Genomic DNA, 22,088 nt, shown 5'->3' with positions numbered 1-22,088 from the left:
ATATAGAACTGTGAAAGCCAGGAAAAAGAACAATATTCTTCTACATGCAAATGGAAACTATTAAAGAACCACTGAAGAACATTTCATTCTTTACTACAGGAGAATAGACGGCAAAGGACTAGGATGCTCTATCAGTTGGCAAGGCCAAAGATGCTGGTGGTTTAGTCCAGGGTGGTAGCAGTGGAGATGGGGTCAAGATGTATTTTGGTAGTAAGAATAACAAGTAGTTTGCTGACAGATTCAATGTGTGGAAAAAAGGAGGAGGAATCAAGGATGATTTCCAGTTCATGTTTTGAACAAATGGGTGAACCATTTTCGAGATACAGTAAGAAAATTCCTATGTAACCAACCACAAGCCAGAATTTTCAGGGATGGTTAGTTCACCACTCCCACTTGTGGCCAACCTTTCAGATTATCCCTCCACTCCAAAGTATGCACTGCAATTGCCCAATAACCCTTTGGGTGGGTCAAAACCACCCACCTGACATCTCTTCTAAGCACTTGTACCTTTGATGTGGTTTAGAATTATTTTGTCTCTTTTCCAGAGATGATCTCCAAGGTTTTGTTTTTGTGTGTTTGTGTATGTTTGTCTTTCCTTTGGCAGGATACACTATGATTCTTCAGTTTCAGGATACAATGAGTTCTTAGAATCCTACAATTCTGGAGGTGTCTGGGTGTCCTGGCCAATGAGGACAAATGGCTTGTCTTCTAGCAAATTTCAATTATAATTTACCTTCGTACAGAAAGAATCACAAGAAGAGTTGTCAAACTGTCTTTGATCTTACCTCCTATAACTTCCTGTTGCTCATAAAATAATGTCCTAAGTTCTTACCAAGACCCTATATCTTCTGACTCCTACCTACTCCTGCAGGCTCATCTTGGCTTCTCGTTCCTCCAATTTCTTTCCACTTTAGCTTCCCAGCTTACACACTCAGTCTGCTTTCTCCCGCCTTGTGGCCTTTACGCAAGCTATTCCTATTTGTCAAAAGCCTTTCCCCATTGGTAACCTACCCAACTTCCAGCTATCAAGGATCAAGCTTGAGCAAATGGCACTTCCTTGGGGTTACTTTCTATGTCTTCCCCATCTCTTTCCCCATAGCCCTAGGTTGGACAGAACTTATTAAATTCTCCTGGATTTCCTTAACAGTATTTTGCAAATTTACCATTATTCGGTCATCTTTAGGTACCTATTTTATTAGTACTTGTCTCCTTAAGTGGATTATAAATGCTGTGAGGACAGGGAATACACCTGGCTGACTTCCCTGGGTTTGTCCCCAGACCTGGCATACAGCATCTTCTCACTAAGTCTTTATTAATTCATTGACTTATTTAATTTATTCTTTACCTCTAGGAATAATTATCATAGGCTTTTCACAGTTCAGATTGATTTCAACTCCAAAATCATGCACTGATATTACACGCATTCTAGTGGATTTGGTGAGCAATATAATACGGCTTCCCCATTGTCCATAATGCTGCTTTTGTCTTTTATTTGCAACAATGTCAAACTTAGGTTTCCCTTAAAAAATCTATCTGTGGACAAATTATTTCTTTGTTCTTTTTATAAATTTCCATGGAGGTTTCTCTTCTGTTAAAAATCTCTTTCCTTGACTGCTATTTCTCCTTCTCTTTACTATAATTACTTTTGGGAGTTTATTTTAGATTTTCTTCTACAGTCAAACATCATCAGTTTTCAAATAAAGTCCTCTACTTCAAAAGAAAAAGTAAGAATATTCTCTCCAAGATATCCACCCATTTTGTGGTTGTCTTTCAGTTTCCTAGATTAAAGTTAACTGCCTCTATCTTCAGATTGTAAAATTTCTCTAGCTGGGAGGTTTTCTGCTCTGTGTATTTTTATGACATTTTGTAAGCATTAATGATATGCTACAGCATATTGTAGAGTACTATAACACAGAATTATATATTAGAGAAAAATTAAGGCCATCAAGCCTGTAATCAGGCCTTGAGAGAACTGCTGAATATCTCAAATGCATTTTGTATTTCTATAAAATTTGGCTTCACTTTTATATGGGTTCCAAACAGTTTTTATCTCTCTCATCCTAATGATCATCCCAACTCATGTATTGCGGTTTTCCCTTTTGCAGAAGAAATCAGCAAAAGAAATTAATAGATCAAGTCAGAAGTGGTTAAGCCAAGAACAGCTTTCCAACTTTCTTAGTCTATTTTTAAAGTGAAGAGAAATACCTTTAGTTACCCAATCTTCTCAAATGGTTGACTTTATTGAGATGTAAATATCAACTAATATCCCAGACACAAAACAAAGAAAGAACTAAAAGACACTGATCTATTAAAAGGTCAGCAAGTGACAAGTCCTCTGATGGGCTCTTACATGTTTTCAGTTAATGCTCAACACCATTCCAGAAGAGAGATCATCTCTCATTTTAAAAAAGTTTTATTTATTTAGTTTTGGCAGTGCTAGGTCCTCATTGCTTTGCTTTCTCTATCTGTGGAGAGCAGGGGCTCCTCTCTAGCTGTGGGGCTTGAGCTTTTCACTGCAGCGGCTTCTCTTGTTGCGGGGCATGGGCTCTAGGGTGCACTGGCTTCAGCAGTTGCATCGCGTGGGCCCAGTAGTTGTGGTTCCTGGGCTCTAGAGCACAGGCTCAAAGTTGTGGTGCGTGGGCTTCGATGCTCCACGGCATGTGGATCTTCCCAGATAAGGGATCGAACCCATATCTCCTGTACTGCCAGGTGGATTCCTTACCACTGGACCACCAGAGAAGCTGATGATCTCTTTCTGAAGGTGAGAAAACGGGCTCAGCAATTAGGTAACTTGCTCCAGGCCTTCTATTTAGAAAACTGTGAGACTGAGACATAAACCTAAATCTGAATGTATCATCATTTGCATTCTCAGTAAGACATGAATGACTCAGACCAGGTATCTGCCCTCAAGGACCCTACATTCTGGGGGACCTGAAAGAAACCAATTCACTGACGAGATGATTTAAGAGATCTCAGATGCTGGGGAAAACATCAAATGGGAACAAGGGAAGCACAGCGATCTAGTGTCGGTTGTGAGGTGAGGGGGGGGAGGGGCTATTTTACACTGATTTAAAACATTACTCTAAAATTTCTTTGTTATGAAAAAAATTCAAATACCCAAAGCAGGAAGAATAGTAAAACGAACTTCCATGCAACCCTAGCCCTCTTCAACAATGAGCGACCTTATTCCCTCTCTGACTTTTCCAACTCCGCCTGACTGCTTCATTTATAAATATTTCATGATGTTATTTCCAAAATATAACTAGCCATTGTTTTCTTTTTATACAAAAGCAGGCTGCCATTATTATATCTGAAGAGAAGATAATCATTTGTGATATGGGTTTAGATTTTTGGTTTGAGGGAAAGCCTAATGGAGGAGGCACAGTGTGATGAGATCCAGGTGCAAAAAGGAGCCAGCCCTAAGAAGATATGGGGATAGCATTAAATCTTGGTTTGTTTTCAATTTTTTAATAAATTTAAGTTTAGCTATGGAAAAATGATTCCTCGAAATCAATTCTTGATGTTCCTTGTCAAACATGAAGTGTACAGAAAATTTCCTACTCAAGAACAGAAAATCTATGCTCTTGGTATAAGATGTTGGGCTTGTTTCCTTCTTGTTTAGATGACAGATGGGTGTAGCTGAATTAACGAAGGAAGGTACTTCCATCAAACGTGTGACATCAACAAAGATGACACATAAACAATATTGGATCAAGGGTAACTGTGAGCCCTGAAGCATGTGCCGTGTACAGTCCTACATCCAAAAGAGCAATAAGATTTTTCTGCCACCTCTTCGATCCATAGCTGGCCTAGGCTGTAGATGCTGCCACCTCACTTTCTCATTATTTCTCCTTTGAACACCCACTTAACTGAACCATTCTGGAACCAAGAGACCAAAATACTCTTTTTACAAAAAATCGTATTACCTCCTACCACTTTGAAAAGCTTCTCTGTGCTGATTCTGTTCTTTCCCTGGATGAAGATCAGCCCAACACAGAAGCAGCATTAATGTTCCTTCACTGGTAGTTCCATCCAACGTCTCTGGGCAGGCGTTTTGCCAAGCCCTCCTCTGCCTATTTGAAATTCAAATCCCTTGAATAAGCCTCAGTGCCACCTTTGTCCCAAAACCTCAAGAGCCCCAGTCCATGTTGATGTGCCTTGAAATTATAAAGGGACATATTACTGCGGAGGAAGATAAACTGTGTTGAAATAACATCCAGAGTGGTTGTTAAACAAATTCAGGAAAACCAAGACATTCACTGTTAAGTCAAAACTCTGTCCTCAACTCACCTCACAGGCAAGAAGTGGGTAGAAAAACCACACACTGGGGGCTAATGCTCTTGAACTGTGGACGGATTTTAAGGTCTTCAATGGCTCTTTGCTTAAAAATAACATAGTCCACCAACTTCTAGTAGTCTCTGAGCTGCTGTTCCAGGCGTCTAAAGAGGTGTACTTAAAGCTTTAGCTTAAGAAAACTTTAGTTAAGATGGGAGACACGTGAGTTTGTTTCCTAGTTCAGTGATTTCACTGCTGTGTGTGCTTAGTCGATCAGTCGCGTGCGACTCTTTGCAACTCCATGGACCGCCATGCTCTCCTCCAGAGGATCTTCCCAACCCAGGGACTGGACCCAGTTCTCCCGCATTGCAGGTGGATTCTTGACCAACTGAGCCACCAGGGATTTGACGTATGACCCTGGAAAATCACACAACCATGGAACTTTATTCTCCATATCCACAAAATGGGAATATTCAGATTTGGATGATACAGTTGCTTTGAAGATCAAATAAGAGACATGCAGAGGTGTTGTAAGGACAAAAAGGTTCAATGTCACGTAAGCTTTAAAATCAGAAGTCCTCTGAGGATTGATGCAGCTGTCCTTTGTGACTCACTGAAGATGTGTTTGAAACCTGTGGACCTATTTGATTTAAAAGGAATTTAACAGGCACCTACTCTGGCATGGCAACCCACTCCTGTGTTCTTGCCTGGAGAATCCCATGGACAGAGGAGCCTGGTGGGCTACAGTTTATGGGGTCACAAAGAGTCAGACACGACTGAAGCAACTTAGCATGCATGCATGCACTCTGCATTTAGGATGTTTTGCATGTTGCCAAAGAACTTGTGAGGGTGGTGGGAAGACATACACACACAGTGATTAAATAGCAACACGTCACACCACGCATCCTCACTCAAAGTTAAGCTCTCTGAATCTCCTTTTTTTATGAAATGGTGGCAACGGGAAGATCCACTGCATTCAATTCTTGTGAAGGTTAAAAGAGAGAAGATGGGCAACACAGGGTCTGGCACACAGAAAGCACCACAAATTTTATCTAGTTTTTAAAGCTAAATTTCTCTTCTTCAATAAAGATCACTGATATTTCCCTCTATCCGCTTTAAAAAGAGTGGATTTTTAAAAATTTATTTATAATTGGAAGATAATTGCTTTACAATGTTGTGTTGGTTTCTGCTGGACAACAATGTGAATCATTTGTAAGTATACATATGTGCCCTTCCTCTTAAACCTCCCTCGCACTCCCCACTCCATCCCAACTCTCTAGGTTGTCATAGAGCACCAGATTGAGCTCCCTACACGATACAGCAAATTCCCACTGGCTATCTGTTTTACATATGGTAATGTCTGTGTTTCAATGCTACTCAAGGAGAGTGGATATGTGGATTCTTTTTTTTTTTTCCTGTTTGTAATAGGAGCTATGAAGGTTTCTGAACAGGAGTAACTGTGCCAGATAAACCTGGCAACAGGTGTGGGAGGAAATAAGATGAGGTAAGGCAATAGTTAGGAGGCTATTAAGATGCTATTTTAATGATTTCTAAGAGGGAGGCATGGGAAAATGTGATTGAGAAGGAGGGTAAATGGTGGAGTCAGGGTTCAGAGGAGGCAAGAAGAGCCAGGATCAAGAACTCAGACTTGGGGGTATCCACGAACCACCCCGTTCCATCAGCTCCTTTCTGTGGATCAGCGCAGGCAGCCACATTTGGTCATGGACAGTCTTTCCCACTGAGCAAGGGGCAGGAGGAGCCATTACTATTGGCTCACACTTGGCAAACCCATGTGCTCTCTTTCAAGAGGGAGGAGTTAGTTTCAGAAGGAAAGAGCGTGGCTTTCCAGGAGGAGGAGCTAAGGAGAGAGGGTAAATACTGCCAGCAATCTCATGATGGAAATGAGCAGATATTCTCAACTGCCTATTCCATGGAGGAACATGGTTTATGATCTCAGCTCATGGGGTAGCAATGAGGTGAGAGGAGTGGGGGATAAGGAGCAGAGAGAAGATTTAGACCCACCTGCAGAATAATGGAATAATGATGATTTTTTTTTTTTTTCTTTTTTGAGAAACCACTATGAGCTAGACATTCTGGTAAGCGCTTCACATGTCTTTTCTTATTTAATGCTTCCAGTGACTCAATGAAGTTAGCAGTATGATGCTCCATTTTGCTCATGAGCAAAGTATAGTAAAGGAGCCAAAATTATTTAGCTGTTAAGGGGCAAAACTAAGATTGGAAATCAGGCAATATGACTCTGGAGCCCAAGCACTATGTTTAACTGAGCATTTTGAATGCATTAAGGAAACAAGAAGACATGGGGAAAAAAATTAAAAAAAGAAGGGGATAAAAACCCCATGAGTGAGAAAGTGCAGATTTTGCATTCATAACTTAATATTTACTTAGTCTCAAAAATATGCTTTTATGGCAATCAAACAGAGGAAAACCGGAACCACTTCTTTGACACAAACTAGGGACAAGGACTTTAAAGCTCTCCTTGTTTAGTAACAAAAAAGAATACTTCTGTGTGTGTTTACGGGAGAACTGATTGTAAGCAATGAAACTTTTTTTTTTGCAATAATAATACGTTCCTTAAAGTTACCTGCTGGTCACTGACACAGGGAAGATCAACAGAGTCCATCTGTATATGGAAACCTGTCTGTATTTTGTGGTTCAGAAGGCAACGGCACCCCACTCCAGTACTCTTGTCTGGAAAATCCCATGGACGGAGGAGCCTGGTAGGCTGCAGTCCGTGGGGTCGCTAAGAGTCGGACGTGACTGAGCGACTTCACTTTCACTTTTCCCTTTCATGCGTTGGAGAAGGAAATGGCAACCCACTCCAGTGTTCTTGCCTGGAGAATCCCAGGGACGGCAGAGCCTGATGGGCTGCCGTCTATGGGGTCGCACAGAGTCAGACACGACTGAAGCGACTTAGCAGCAGCAGCACAGTGCTAAAAACAGCTGTAAATTACAGGAGAATCATCTCACCAGAAAGCACCTAAGCAAATGTTTAGAAAGATTTGCTTGTCTTATCATATTCCCTTGATTCATTCTTATTTTTTGCTTTCAGGTTTCATTCTAATAACCCATGTAGTGGTGCTTCTAAGTGAAGGTTACTTATTCCTCCTAAAATAGGAGGACTTTGTAATCAGATGTGATTTTGTTAAATGAATGAATATATCAGAAGCCTGAAAGAAACACACTACTAGGGCAGTATCACTCTACACTCATATCTCTATTAAATATGACTGTTTACTGAAATAACAGCTTTCAAAAGCATCCCCTTTCCCATCCAACAGCGCATAACATTCAGGCAGTCAAATCCCTACTTGTTATACAATCTGTACCTTTGAGGACTCATTTCTTTGTTTCATGTTTCTTATCACTATCGATTGTATCAATTACTGGTATAAACTGAAGGAAGACCTAATTTACGACATGATGACACACAGTAGATACAGCATTTCTGTTTAGAATTGAACAAAATCCTTGCATTAGTTTTCTCTGAGTCCCAAGGAAAGACTCCGGGGATAGAACCAAGATGAATAAAGCATATTTTCTTTTCTCAGCCCCCTTTCCTAACTAATTCAACTTCTAGAAATAACACTAACTAGCCAATGAAAACACTTCTTTGATAAAGGCAAAAAAATTAAGATAAAAAACAGCTGGGCAGGGTTTCTTTTTTTTTTTTTTAATATAAAAGGAAACAACTTTGAACTACATAGACAATGTCGTTTAAACCCAAACAGATGTGGTTTAATCTTGTTTTTGATCCTCTTGTAGATTTTTCTCAAAATGCCTGCATATGCATGGAAATGATGACTTTCAGATGTTTGAACATAATTTGTCTCTCTTAGAATATCACCTTGGTACATAGATCATGTACACCAAATACTCCCAGTCTTTGAACATGGACAGCAGGGTACCAGGGGGAATTTATATTGGTCTTTTGGTTTTGCCCACCAATTCTCTAAGAAACCAAAAGGGGAGGAAAAAAGCCATAGGATCCGTAGGCTGTCATTTTCAAAACAAGAGTCACATGTGTTCTCCATGACTTCAGTAAATCATGGGGATAGTTTCAGATCCCAACACCCAGAAATGCTTTTAAGATGAATCATATCACGTGAACACTCTAAAAATAACACACAGTTGATTTGTCCACCACCCGAATGCCTGCCAATTATTATCCACGTATCATATGATATCCTCATGTATTAGGATTTTCCCATCCAGTGCTAGGAGAAGAAATCATTGGAACAAAACTATTTTAAAACATGAAATGTCATCAGTCAGACCATAAAGGCAGAAAGTAATATATACTTAACTCCACTTTCAGCTTCAAAGGCCATTAGAGATAACAGCCAAAACAGTGAAGGAAGGGCTGTGAAGTTAGACATTTTAAACAGTTTTCTCTCTCTTTGCCCTCTTCCCCCAACTTCAATGAATATAGTGGAGAAGGGAGGAGAGAGGAGAGACTTGAAACCCCTGTAGGAATCAAAAGAAAGAGAACTCTGGGGACAAAAGGCACTGAGTGATTAACATGCAGCTTCACCCAGTGACGTTGGGGAAGCACAGGGACATCACTGCTACAACGCAGCCTTTGCTTCAAGGCACCTCCTCCTTGGCTTTTACAATTTTTTCCAGTCACAGCCCTTGAGAGTATTTAAAAGACCACAACTAGAGAAAGAGGAAATGAGATGCATACATTTGTTGGCAAAATTTTGAAAAGCACACTGGATTTGTGAGAGAGACACGGAGGGAGAGATGGGGGGTCAGGAGGACTGATGGTGGATGTGAGCTTCATCGTTGGGAAATGAGTCCGATGACTCCAATCGAATCACGCGGGAAGGATCCAATTGATAAGTGCTCCAACATTGATAGAACCCTGGTGGCTTTCTGGCCACAACTGTTGTTCTGTGTAACGTCTCACTCCATCAAAACCTCCTTGGGGCGTTAAGTGCTACGTGAGGTCATCATGAGCCACAATCTAATCTACACCAATAATCTGGCGTTTGTATGTGAACTATGCAAACACTTATTATTTTAAAAAGGCAGTTCTGTTTATCCTGCCGGAGTCTCTAAGTCTTCCTCATCTTCCATTTGTGCTGTCTGTCTGGACGTGGTTCTTGATCTCTGTGTGAGGAAACTGCCTTTCTCAGCATGACTCACACACAAAGCATCAGACTCTTATGCCCTATGTTGTCATGATTGCCATGCCAGGGGCCTCACGAATGATGTTTCCCACCAGGAATTACAGGAGCTGCCAAGGGATGGAGGAGGCAGGCACTGGCCTGGCTACAGACCAGGGAGTCAGCGTTCCAGAGGCTTCTTGGGAATCCACCTGACTCCTGGGTGGAGGGGCAAGAGACTGAAGAGGGAGCCGAGGAAGAAGCACGCCACCTTGGCCCCCGAGCCAAGAAGTAGAGGAGCTCAAGCAATTGCACGGTTCTGGGGAGGATGGTTTAAGGAGTGGAAGAGGGAGCAGGGAGAGTGTACGAGTCACAGGTGATACACCAGAAGGCAGATGAACAAGCTGCGAAAGTCAGTGGATTAGAAACCCTCTCCACTGGGCTCTGTTACTAGAACGTAACTGTGTGCTTTTAGACAAGAGCCAGCTTTCTTACATGCTTTGTGTAAAATGAAGAAGGTTGGATGTTTTGAAACATCCAACTAGAAAATGCTCTCGGCATAACCGTTTTTGTTACAGCTCCTGATTCTACAAACGCACACATCTAACTCATTCCATTTCCACCTTGTATGTGACAAAAAAGAAAACGGGTGGAAGGAATGGCAAAGGAGAAAGACACAAAGACCAAGGCAGAAGAAACACAGAAATGAAACAGTGACAGTAATTCCGGCTGGTCTTCCAGTCTAGAAGGGCATGTCTAGGATGACTTAGAAGCAATGTGAATCTTCATATAAATTGTTTATTATTATTATATGAAAAATGACAGTCGCTCAGTCGTGTCCGACTCTTTGTGACTCCGTGGACTATACAACCCATGGAATTCTCTGGGCCAGAATACTGGAGTGGGTAGCCTATCCCTTCTCCAGCGGATCTTCCTGACCCAGGAATCGAACTGGGGTCTCCTGCATTGCAGGCGGATTCTTTACCAACTGAGCTATCAGGGAAGCTATTATAATATATTACTGTTTAATATTTGGTCTCAGAAGCCAGGAACTTCCCAGTCTGTGAGAATCTCACTTATTGAGCAGCATCCTGATGTTTACACAGACTAGTGTTTTACACAATAACTTCAACTTTTATTATTGTTTTTGAAACAGTATAGGCTCTAACACAAGTCAGATGCATCATGTGATATTTAACCCCCAAATCATTGATCTGTTGTGATGCTGGAGGTAAACTGAGCTGGGATGGCCTTGTGGAAATGATCCTCCTAAGGAAGTGTTGTTGTTGTTTAGTTGCTAGGTCAAGTCCCACTCTTTGTGATCCCATGGACTGCAGCTCATCAGGCTCCTCTGTCCAGCGGATTTCCTAGGCAAGGATACTGGAATGGGTTGCCATTTCCTTTTCCAGGAGATCTTCCAAACCCAGGGACTGAATCCATGTCTCCTGCATTGCAGGCATATTCTTTTACCACTGAGCCACCAGGGAAACCCCCACCTAAGGAATGTTCAAGGGTAATTCAAACTATATGTGAGTTTTCACCTCATGTGCCAAGTTTAGACTAGGTTAAACGCTGCACCATCTGCACATGCCTCTTGGTGTCGTGGGAATCTCCATTGTAACTTGGGGACCATATCAAGAAGATCCAGCAAGAGGCAAAGAAATAGGTGAGACCATTACCTCAACCATCATCTTAGCATCACCATGTGGTAGGTACTGACAACAGTACAAGTAACTAATTTGTACTGAGGCCCTTTCATATGCCAGGTGTGCAGTGGAGCATTTTACACATATTTTTTATTTTTCACAACAATTTCATGACTCATTCAACACCTAACTCATTTTATTGCCCACCTGCTGAATGCCAAACACTCGCCCAGATCCCGGGGGGTGGGGGTGGGACAGCTGCTAACAGAACCAGAGAAAGATTCTGCTCTCATGAAGCTGAATTCTAGTTGAGGAGAGAGACTGTCAACAAATAAATACATTTGGGACTTCCCTGGTGGGCCAGTGGCTAAGACTCCATGCTTGCATCACAGGGGCCAGGGTTCGATCCCTGGTCAGGGAACTAAATCCCACACCACATGCCGCAGCTAAGAGTTTGCATGTCGCAACTAAAGATCCCTCATGTTGCAACTACGACCTGGTGCAGCCAAATAAAAAACAAACAAAACAAATACATCTGGTGTCAGGTGGTGGTAAGAACTAAGGGGAAAGAGAAAGTAGAGTAAAGGGCCAGAGAATGCCTGGCTACAGGGATGCTACTGAACGGGACGGTCAGAGGGGCCTCTCTGGTGATGTCAAAGAAGCCTGGGGAAACCCTGGTGCTGGTGTAGAGGATGCAGTCCTAGCCCCTCCTACAGATGGGGAAACTGAGCTTCCCACACTCTCTTATTTAGGAAGCTGTGAGGATCCCTCCAGACCCCAACACAGCATCTGCTTCCCGTTATGAAAGGACGCAGGTTAGAAGAGGGCTATAACTACATGAGAGGCTGGCACATCTGGCACTAAAAACTGCATGAGGCTCTTACCAACACACTGCCTCTTTGTCCCTGTGATGGGTGATATGGCTGGGATTCCTATGGCACTGAGTTAACAGAACTGGCAAACTGCACTGGTATTACCTAGAAAAGGCATATGTTTTCCCAGATGTTTTTCCCCCTCTTCTGCCTTCTTTCTCCCACTCTTGAACCTCAAGTCATGAGCAAAAGGTCCATGAAGCATGGTTTTCAGGCAGTTTTCACAGAGTGCCAGGGGGCTCCTCAGACCGGGCTCAAGGACTTTAGGGTGAGGTGACTGGGAGGGTCAGTAGTTAGAGCTCCAGCTGACACAGCGCTGCTTTAACCAGAGCAGTGATTGTTTCATCTACCTCATATCTTGGGGCTCTGCAAATGAGATGTCTGGGACGAGCATAAAGGTTCAAGAAAGAGAACAGGAAAGCAATGGCTCCTTGTGAATAGAAAATAAATACGTTCTTTGAGCCATCTTAAACATCTGGCATTAAATGCAAAGTTTCTTAAAAAGTTCTCAGTGGAATTAAAGCCCTAGGGGATAGTTTTAAAGTTTCGAGAACTAAATGGTGTGTGTGTGTGTGCTTAGTCACAAGTATTCTATCGGAGGAGGATGCCCGCGGACCCAGCAAATTGTTACACAACTTTGATCAAAGATTTGGAGAATTCATGAGGGGAGATCAGTGTGTAACTATAATTTTCTCTTTCCTGTGGCACATAGTCTACACACACATGTGCCCCCCCCCCACATGCCCAGCCACACACATGCCCACCAAAAGACATATGACATGACGTTTAGTTTCCTTTTATGACAGTTGTATTTTTAAGATAAAAGTCTAGGAGGGAATTCCACTCTGAACATTTCAGAAAATGCGTAACGTCTATGCTGGTAAAGTGAGAAGTCTCACCTATCAAGTGAGGGAAAAACCGGAAAGAGATTGTGAAAGTCAATTTGGTTTCTAATCCACATTTGATAGGAAGATCATTTCCTTATGATTTCACTGTGTTTAGCTATTGAATTCAAAACAGTGAGAAACATCCAGGGCTTATAAATATGTACCCCTAGCCGCGGTGGTTTTGAAGGTGTGTTTGTGAGTGTGAGAGTGTGTGTGTGTGTGTGTGTGTGTGTGTGTTTGTGAGTGTGAGAGTGTGTGTGTGTGTGTGTGTGAGAGAGAGAGAGAGAGTGTGTGTGTGTGTGTGTGTGTGTGTGTGTGTATGTGTGGTCTCTGAGAAGAAAGACCATTCTTTCTTCTGATATCTTCTGAAAGGCCAGTTGAGGCAGGGAACAGCAACTGTTCTCCAGTGCACACGCGCTGCTGCCTCCTTTTAGTACCAGCATCTCACCAGTTCTTGGCAGGTCCCAGGGCTGACAGTCAGAAATGTTAGCAAAGCTTCTAGCAACTGTGTGAGACCTTGTGACTAAGCTGACACCAGTGCAGCTGCAACAGAAGTAGTGGGTGTATCTTTGAGACACCTGCTTCAATGCAACTGGTTTCTTCCACACTTTCCCCTTCCCATGGACTGGCCCTGGGATGTGAGCCACATTTAACCAGGTGTGTGAGAAATCACAGGGCAGGCTAGCAGAACCACATGGAGAAGGAAGAAGAATGCTGGATGCTCGGACGGTTTCTCAGAAAAGAGCTCCCTACAAAGTGGACGATGTGCCTGCCTCTGGAATATCTCAGCAAAGCTAAAGAAACATCTGTTTGGTTTGAGCTACTGTATTTTCGTTGCTGTTATTGCTTTATTTGTTTCTTGGTTTCGGCCAGTTATTGTCTATACTAACCAATAACCTGCTGGATATAAGAAAAGAGTAAAAGGTGACTTGGGTTTAGATTACTGAATTTCTGAATTCTACTCTCAACCTGTCATCCCTATCCTTTTAGATCCACAAGGGAATTACACTGTAGATGTGGGTTTAGCCTCAAAACTTAGTCTCCTACTGAGCTGGCCTGGATCATGCCGGAGAGATGTTACAAACGCAGTTGTCAATAGGGTTCAGGCAGGTAAACACAAAGAAGCAAAACACCGAGGGAAGGCGGACCCAGGGGATACTGTGTGATCCATGGAAAGGACTGTCATTTAGTAACATGGGCTCAGAATTTCTTGATATTTTTATTTGTTTAAAAGAATGCGGAGGTATAGATTTTAAAAGGTGATATCCATAGATTTGATTTAATAGGCTAATTAAAAAATTTAATAGAAAAAATATTATGTGTGCCAAAGAAAATTTTTCCGTAGGACAGGGTCCTAAGGCCTAAGAAATTCCCCACCACCTAGGCTAAAAGTTAGTCTGGGATCCAGAACCAAACCTGTGTGATTTGATGGACTGTCTCTGAAGTCTCACACCAAAACCCTGGAAGCCTAATCAGACAACTTATTGGCAAGCTCAGTTCAACGTATTTACACAGCAAAAAGGTGGGAGCCCAAAAGCAAGAGAAGGAGTCTAATTAATGTCTTGAGTGGACATGATGTGGGGCATTGGATCAAACATTTTGGGGTCAAGATAGAAGGTCTGGAGCCTGTTTCTCCTTTTTTTTTTCCTTTGGCCAGTGAATCAGTTAAGTTTCCTCATTTCCAAGCAAAGTAATTATTGCTAACAAACAAAATTAGTAACCTATTGCTGCTGCTACTACTGCTAAGTCGCTTCAGTCGTGTCCGACTCTGTGCGACCCCATAGACGGCAGCCCACCAGGCTCCCCCATCCCTGGGATTCTCCAGGCAAGAACACTGGAGTGGGTTGCCACTTCCTTCTCCAAGTAACCTATTAGGATGTCATAATTAAACAAACCGGGAGTTTGGAAAGAAGAGGAACATGACTCCTAGAATTTTGGCTTTGTCAACATGTAGACACAACATCAAGTATCTTAACTGTTTCTTTGACCTCTTCACTGAAGCCATACCCACATCTAACAATCAGTAAGTGGCTCTGAATGCTGGATGGTTAGGCAGGCACCAGTTACCCCTATCAAGGGACCCAAGTCAACAACAAGGCTGCAGCCAACAGAAAAACGTGGTAGCCCCGTTTGCTACACGGGGACAGAAGCCACGGTGCTGGGTAGCCAGAGAGGGCCAGGGAAGTTCCACAACTGAAAATCAGGGTGCTGTTCCAAAAAGGAGGGGGAAAATATCACTAGTCAGGCCAAAACAATAGTCTTTACAATAACTGTTTCCATGTGGAGATTGCCCCTAGCATTTCTTGGGGAAGTAATTTTTTTTCTGAATCTCACATTCTGAGAAAGATGAATTTTAGAAATCAGAAAAATGGGGGCAAGCATTGTAACTATTCAGTAGAGTAAAAGATTAACATTCAACACAGATACATTACTCCTCAAAGGAATCCAGTGATGTCAAGAACAAAGCATCAGCAGAAAAAGCAGACATGCGTAGTTGAAGGTCAAAGTCAAGATTTCTGCTAACTGGGACCAGGCAAGGAGGAGAGAAGCACTTACAGTCTAGCCAGTTTTGCCTGTAGCCATGGCCATGTTATAAATACTTGTTCATGACTCTGTTGGCTGCTAATGATGTGTTCTTCTTACAAATAAAGTAAATGTTAAGGTTATTCACATGATATCCTTTATACTCAATGAGCGATATTGCCCAAAACAACAGGTTTTCAAAGAAAAATAAAATTTCAAATTGGTAATTTCTACACACACCTCTGTGTAGAGCATATAGTCTTACTAGAGTGTTGCATTATATAAAACCTACCCAGTTATGTCCCCAGACATTTTCCAGTATTTGTGTACTCAGTCTAGACTACAGTTCTTTGTGACTATTACTAAACTGACGTATGTTTCTTCTTAAATTTTCTGTTTGAAAATTCTAAGAATGAGTTAAATATAGGAACAACATGGGGTATATACCGGGAGTCCTTTAATAACAATTTATGATTTGGGGTGTTTCAGAGAATTCTGGTCTTTTTTTCCCAGTTTCCTAATATTAATATCTGTCTGGAGTTGAGAAACAAATTATACCTGCCACTGGGAAGAGGAATTGTCCAAAGAGGAAGTGAAGGTGGGGAGCAGAGACGAGGAGAGGTGCTGAGGCTATGTGGGAGGCAGAGCCGAGGTCTAATGCTGTCGCAGCCTCAAGAAGCAGAGAGACTCTGGGGAGGGAAAACCAAGGGGGAGCAGATCAGGCTCCTCCTTTAGGGGGGTTTGGGGAAGGGATGGGTTCAGAGTGTGTGGGGGGGGGTAGGGAGGAGAGGGCAAGAAAGAACTGAGAGAACAGGAGGGAAAGAAGAAAGTAGAAATGAGCTCTTTCTGCTGCTGCTGCTGCTGTTAAGTCGCTTCAGTCGTGTCCGACTCTGTGCGACCCCATAGATGGCAGCCCACCAGGCTCCGCCGTCCCTGGGATTCTCCAGGCAAGAATACTGGAGTGGGTTGCCATTTCCTTCTCCAGTGCATGAAAGGGAAAAGTGAAAGTGAAGTCGCTCAGTCGTGTCTGCCTCTTAGCGACCCCATGGACTGCAGCCTACCAGGCTCCTCCGTCTGTGGGATTTTCTAGGCAAGAGTACTGGAGTGGGGTGCCATTGCCTTCTCCGCAGCTCTTTCTAGCGACCAAGAAAATCCATTAGAGTCTGACCATTTATTGAGTGTTTAGGGTTGGAGGATTGTGCAGCTGTGTTCCCGGAGCTCCATCTGGGCTGACTGGACAAGAACCAGCAGGATGTCAGGATGGCCCTCTCCCCCATGGGGAGGGGGTGCATCTGCACACAATTTCTCATGGGGCCAGTGGATTCCTTCTGGAAGGGGAGATGGTGGGCTCACTGGCCCCACGGTCTCAAACAGACAACTACTGCAGACAGTGGGAGTATGCTGTGGCATCTACTCCCCAGTGCTAGTGGGGACCCCAAAGGACGCACTCAGAAGAAAGGGGCGGCTGAATGTGGGCTTGCAAAGAGGTCTGCTCTATCAGTACCTTACAAGCTACACTTCAATCTGTGAGGCGCACGAGGCTGAAAAGTAGAGCGAGTATGTGGCCATGCAGTCAGAATGTGGAATGTGACAGGCTCAAATAGCGAGCCAAATCTAGTGATGTCAAAAAGTGAAAGTGCAAGCTGCTCAGTCATGTCCGACTCTTTGTGACCCCATGGACTATACAGTCCATGGAATTCTCCAGGCCAGAATACTGGAGTGGATAACCTTTCCCTTCTCCAGGGCATCTTCCCAACCCAGGGATCGAACCCAGGTCTCCTACATTGCAGGCAGGAAGCCCAAGTGAGGCCGAGCCTCTCACCACATCTAGTGATATTTCACAGACAAGAGATTAAGTTCTGGCCTTGGGTCAAAACACTATCTGTGCAAATGCAAGAGGCAAAAAGACTTCAAAATTTAAGTAGACAAGAAATTCGGTATGAATGAAGCATGGACAGGGCTGCCAAAAATAAATTATACATGGTAAAGGAATAACAGTATCTGTTGTGAACATTAAGATACTTCATGCAGTGCCAGGAACATACCATATGCTCAATAAATGTTAGTGACTATTACTGCTATGGCTACTTTTTGACTATGATCGGAAATCATTCCTACCTTTCAGGCCCACGTCAGAAGCTTTAACAGATCATGCGGCTGAATTACACCAACAACCACTCGAAGTCAGAAATAATAGTTTGTTTTCCCAGTTTCAAACCCAGCCTCAGAAGGTGACTTACCAATGTTACAGAGCAAATAGGAGGAAGAACTGGGATTTAAAGCTCTATCTTTACATATTCCTAGATGGCTTTAAAAAAAAAAAAAAAAGCAAAAAAACAGCATTATGTGAGAATCTATTTTTATAAGTGCAGTATAAACAATCTGACCTGAGAAGTAACAACAACAACAACAACAACAAGGTAAAAATAAATGTTCAATGTTCACAAATTATTGTAAAAGTAATACAAAAGAGAGTTAAAATTTTCATGGAGAAAAAACACAAAACGTGTCCAATTATATAAAGGATTTTCCCTTGCAAGAAATGGGTATAAAGCAGAAAACCCAGTTTGGTTTCACTGCTGAAAATGTCCAAAACAACTTAAAAAAACCAATCGAAATCCGACTTTGTACCTGCCTACTCTTGACCTGGGGAACGTTGATAACCACAGAGAAAGGCAGAGCTGATGTTAGGACAGCCAAGAGTTCTCTATCTGGGGTCCATCCTACACTAACCTTCGAGTAAAAGCAGAAGAAAAACAAGCCCTAAGTGGAAAACCAGCCTGAGCTCAGCAGGTGGTGGTGGCAGACCCCACTCTTACCTGCTACAGTTTCCTAGGTCTGGGGCAGAGACGGTAGGAGCTGAGGGTGGAAGTAGGGGTCATGGAAGGGTTCTTGGAGGGTTTTTGGTGGGAAGAGAATAAGGGGATTAAATAAGCTATGACTATGTCTGCATCACAGTTCCAAACCATTCGAAATGTCTATTTCCCTCAGGGTGGCTCAACAAAAGCATCTTTGCCTTCAATTTCAAAAGAGTGGTGGGATTTCTAATCTGCCCACAGTCTCGAATGGGTCAGATGAAATACTTTCATTCTGGAATGACCTTACAAGGAAAACTGAGTTTTGAGATCAGTCCGTAGGTTTTTATTTTCCTTTCTACTCAACCCAGACAAAGCCATCATACTCAATTTAGGGTTAAAACAAAAGAGTTTAATAGGAAGAAAAAAAGATTTTTCTTTGGAGATAAAAATAGCATCTGCTTCTTCTGAGAGTGAGTTAGCAGCTGCAGGAAATTATTTATATCTTCCTGACCCTTCTTAAAATTTGTTGGTCACCTTTTTATTTAATTACTTTTGCCTTTATGATTTAAAACTCTCATGATTTTAGCATCCATTATTTCAGGAGCATCTGCATATGTGGATTATTTTCCTCAGCTTTGAAGTTTTCCGAAGTTATATCAGACAGTAATTTTATGAGCTCTCCAGCTCTTCTCAACCCATTACCCTGAAAACACAGGTATAATCTTAGAAGAAAAAGTTCCCGAACAGTCAATGACTTCACTTACATCACACAGTTTCAACAGATTCTCTGAGTCTGAATGAAGCTACCAGTTCCCAAATCCATGTAGAAAAAAGCAATCAAGTCTGGGATGCTATCTTGGTTTTTTCTCTTCAAATATTATATTTTGCTGTAAATTATATTTTGGAGGCATGGGGAAGAATATACTCAAAATTTGATTTCTTTTTTCCACTTTCAGAAAAATTTTCTGGTACCCAGTGGACTTAGGGTAGGCAGAAACCTTATTATTAACTAAAATTTGAGAACTCTGTAGTGTGGCAACTTTGAAGTGGCTCTTTGTTGTGGTTTGAATTCTAGGATGGGAGCAAAAGCTGTCGGCAACCTTGGAAAATTACTTAACTTTTCCTGCATTTGTTCCTCACCAACTGAGAAAACTTCTCTCCTCAGTATAAAGAGTGAAGCATACTTAAAAAATATAGCCTGGATAGTTTTACTCACCATTTGAATTCTCTTATCCTTGGGAAGAAGAAACCAGCTTCTAAACAAAATTTCATCTCTGTATCCCTGGAGATTAAAAAGTATTGATGCCAGGAAGAAAACAGGCAAGAAGAGATGATGAACAGCAGAAAGGGAAATTGGGAAAAGTCTCCTTCTCACCATCCACACACTCACATCAGAAGATTAACAATTATTTATGAGGTGACCCGTTTGTGAATTATTAACTATAGGGCTATGACTCCCCTAGTGCTAGTATTTTATCAGTGCTGTGTTTATGTTAGCAAAGACTTGCTTCTCACACTGTATTAAGAGTGAACATTTACCAGGGCTCTACCAAAGTATTTTTGTCAGTGTGTTTGTCATTTAGAATTTGAGAGGAAAAAGAGAACATTGTCCTTATGCAATGAGAGCTTTCACACATAGCCTGGAGGAGGCCAGGAGGTAGGGCAGGTCCATGGCAGCACTCGGGCAGGGGCAGAATGGGTGGGCATCTGCTTTGTAGACCCAGCAGCTCTGTGAGAACCTCATTGCTAGGAACAAGTTAGAACAGAGCAGCTTTGCACCTTTTTGGGCTGTTTAATCTCAAACTGCCTTGAGGGTACTGAAAACCAGTCTCATGGACAAGAGAGTGGTATTTAGACAGAAAGCATCTCACAAAATATGACCAGCCACCTGCCTTTGGGCAGGATGTACACAAAGGACACAGGAAAGCTAATGTCCACGGCAGACACATCTCCCTTGAAAAGGCAATAGTTACCTTTAATGAAATAACAATCCACGGCTGAATCTATATTTAAACTGACAAATGTCACTTCGAATTGCGCATTAATCTTGCCTACATTTTGTGTTAGAATTAAAATAATTCCATTGATCCAAACTTTCAGTTCATAATATAAAAACCAAAAATTATAAAATTCTCTTAGTTTACCTTTTAGATATAAAATTCAGTGACAAAGTTCCAAAATACATATTTTAAAACTTTGTTATTTTCCATCTCAGTTGACCAGCTAAGAGGAAAGGCATCCTTCTGAGGCTAAAAGAGTTCCACATTTGGCATGCCTCGTAACTCTTTCAACCTTGTGGTTTTAATTAATTTTCAAAATAGTTGATCATTAGAACCAATACTCTTGCTCTCCACTTTGCACTCACTTGAAAATAAAAGCCTGATATCTAAATTCAATAAAGCATTTAAAGTATTCAATAAGCTCCACTTTACAGGCAAAGTTTGTGATATTATGGTTCTATGAACCAAAAAGTAGGGCAAGTAGAATACTTGAGACATTTGCTCAGTCCACATATCAAAGTATATGTTTGGCTCTTGAGTGCTCTGAGGTAACTGATGTGTGAATGTACTGACCGTACATTTGGGGACCAGCTGTATGCAGTAAGACCCTGAGTGAGTGTTACTTGTTCAGTCGTGTCCAACTCTTTGAGACCCCATGGACCGTAGCCCACCAGGCTCCTCTGTCCATGGATCCTCCAGACAAGAATACTGGAGTGGGCAGCCATTCCCTTCTCTAGGGGATCTTCTCGACCCAGGGATAGAAAACGGATCTATTGTGTCTCCTGCAATGGCAAGTAGAGTAAGCCAGTATGGCTTACTGGCTCAGGTCAGTAAGCCAGTATGGAAGCCAGTAAGACTCTATATTTCTACAATAGTTGTACATTTTGGAAACAGTGATAGACTCTTACAAATGTACTATACCTCACTTTGAGGATATACAGTTGAAAGCATGTGCATCTATCAAAGGACAAAATGAGGTTAATGAAATAGCTATGATAATTGTGGCATCAGAAGTTGGGGTTTGAATTTTTGTTTTGAATTGGAGAAAATTAATTTTCTTTGGAATGCAATGTTTACCCAATTTAGGTGACAGTGGCTTTATTTCCACATTAAAAAAAAAAAAAAACTACTTAAGTTGGTGACAACTCTTAACTTAAAAGCACTTGGAAGATAATCTTTTCTCTTTTAAATTTTACAGATACAAAACAGGTTAAACACCATTTAAAAAGCACTAAAAGAAGTGCTCTTGCTATATAGTGGCTATAAATGGGAACTCTGATTTAGGCAGGCCTATGCTGGTCCCTACCTCTGTCACTTACTACCTGTGTGACTATGGGCAAGCCACAAAAACTTTGTGCCTCGGTTTCTTCATCTGTAAAATGGGAGACAGCAGTACTTATACACAGTTATTGAGAGAATTAAATAATTGGATCCATGTAAATATTTTGGAACAGGGCCTGACTCAGAAAATACATTAATATTTTACAGAATTCATACATAGTAGTAGTTACTATTGCTTTTTCTTATCAGTCATTTTTTTCTGTCACTGAATTTTATTTATTTTGTATGTTACTAAGAATAATTTCAGTCATAAAACCACACACCAGTAGGTAATTAATGTATGACAAATGCGGCAAGAATGTAACACAGAGAAAAGATTCTTCAATGTGTGGTGCTAGAAAAGCTAGACAGGTACATGCAAAGGAATGAGATTAGAGTATTTCCTCACACCATGTACAAAAATAAACTCAAAACGTACTAAAGATGTAAACAGAAGGCCTGAAACCATAAAACTTCTAGAAGAGAACATAGGCAGAATATTTCTGGACATCAATTGTAGCAATATATTTTTGGATCTGTCTCTTTAGCCAAGGGAAATAAAAGCAAAAATAAACATATGCAACTTAACTAAACATAACAGCTGTGCACAGCAAAAGAAACCATCAACAAAATGAAAA

This window comes from Giraffa tippelskirchi, chromosome 9 (assembly GCF_054371585.1).
Source record: "Giraffa tippelskirchi isolate mGirTip1 chromosome 9, T2T-mGirTip1v1.2.pri, whole genome shotgun sequence".
In the NCBI taxonomy this organism is placed as follows: Eukaryota; Metazoa; Chordata; class Mammalia; order Artiodactyla; family Giraffidae; genus Giraffa; species Giraffa tippelskirchi.
This window is presented reverse-complemented; position numbering follows the sequence as displayed.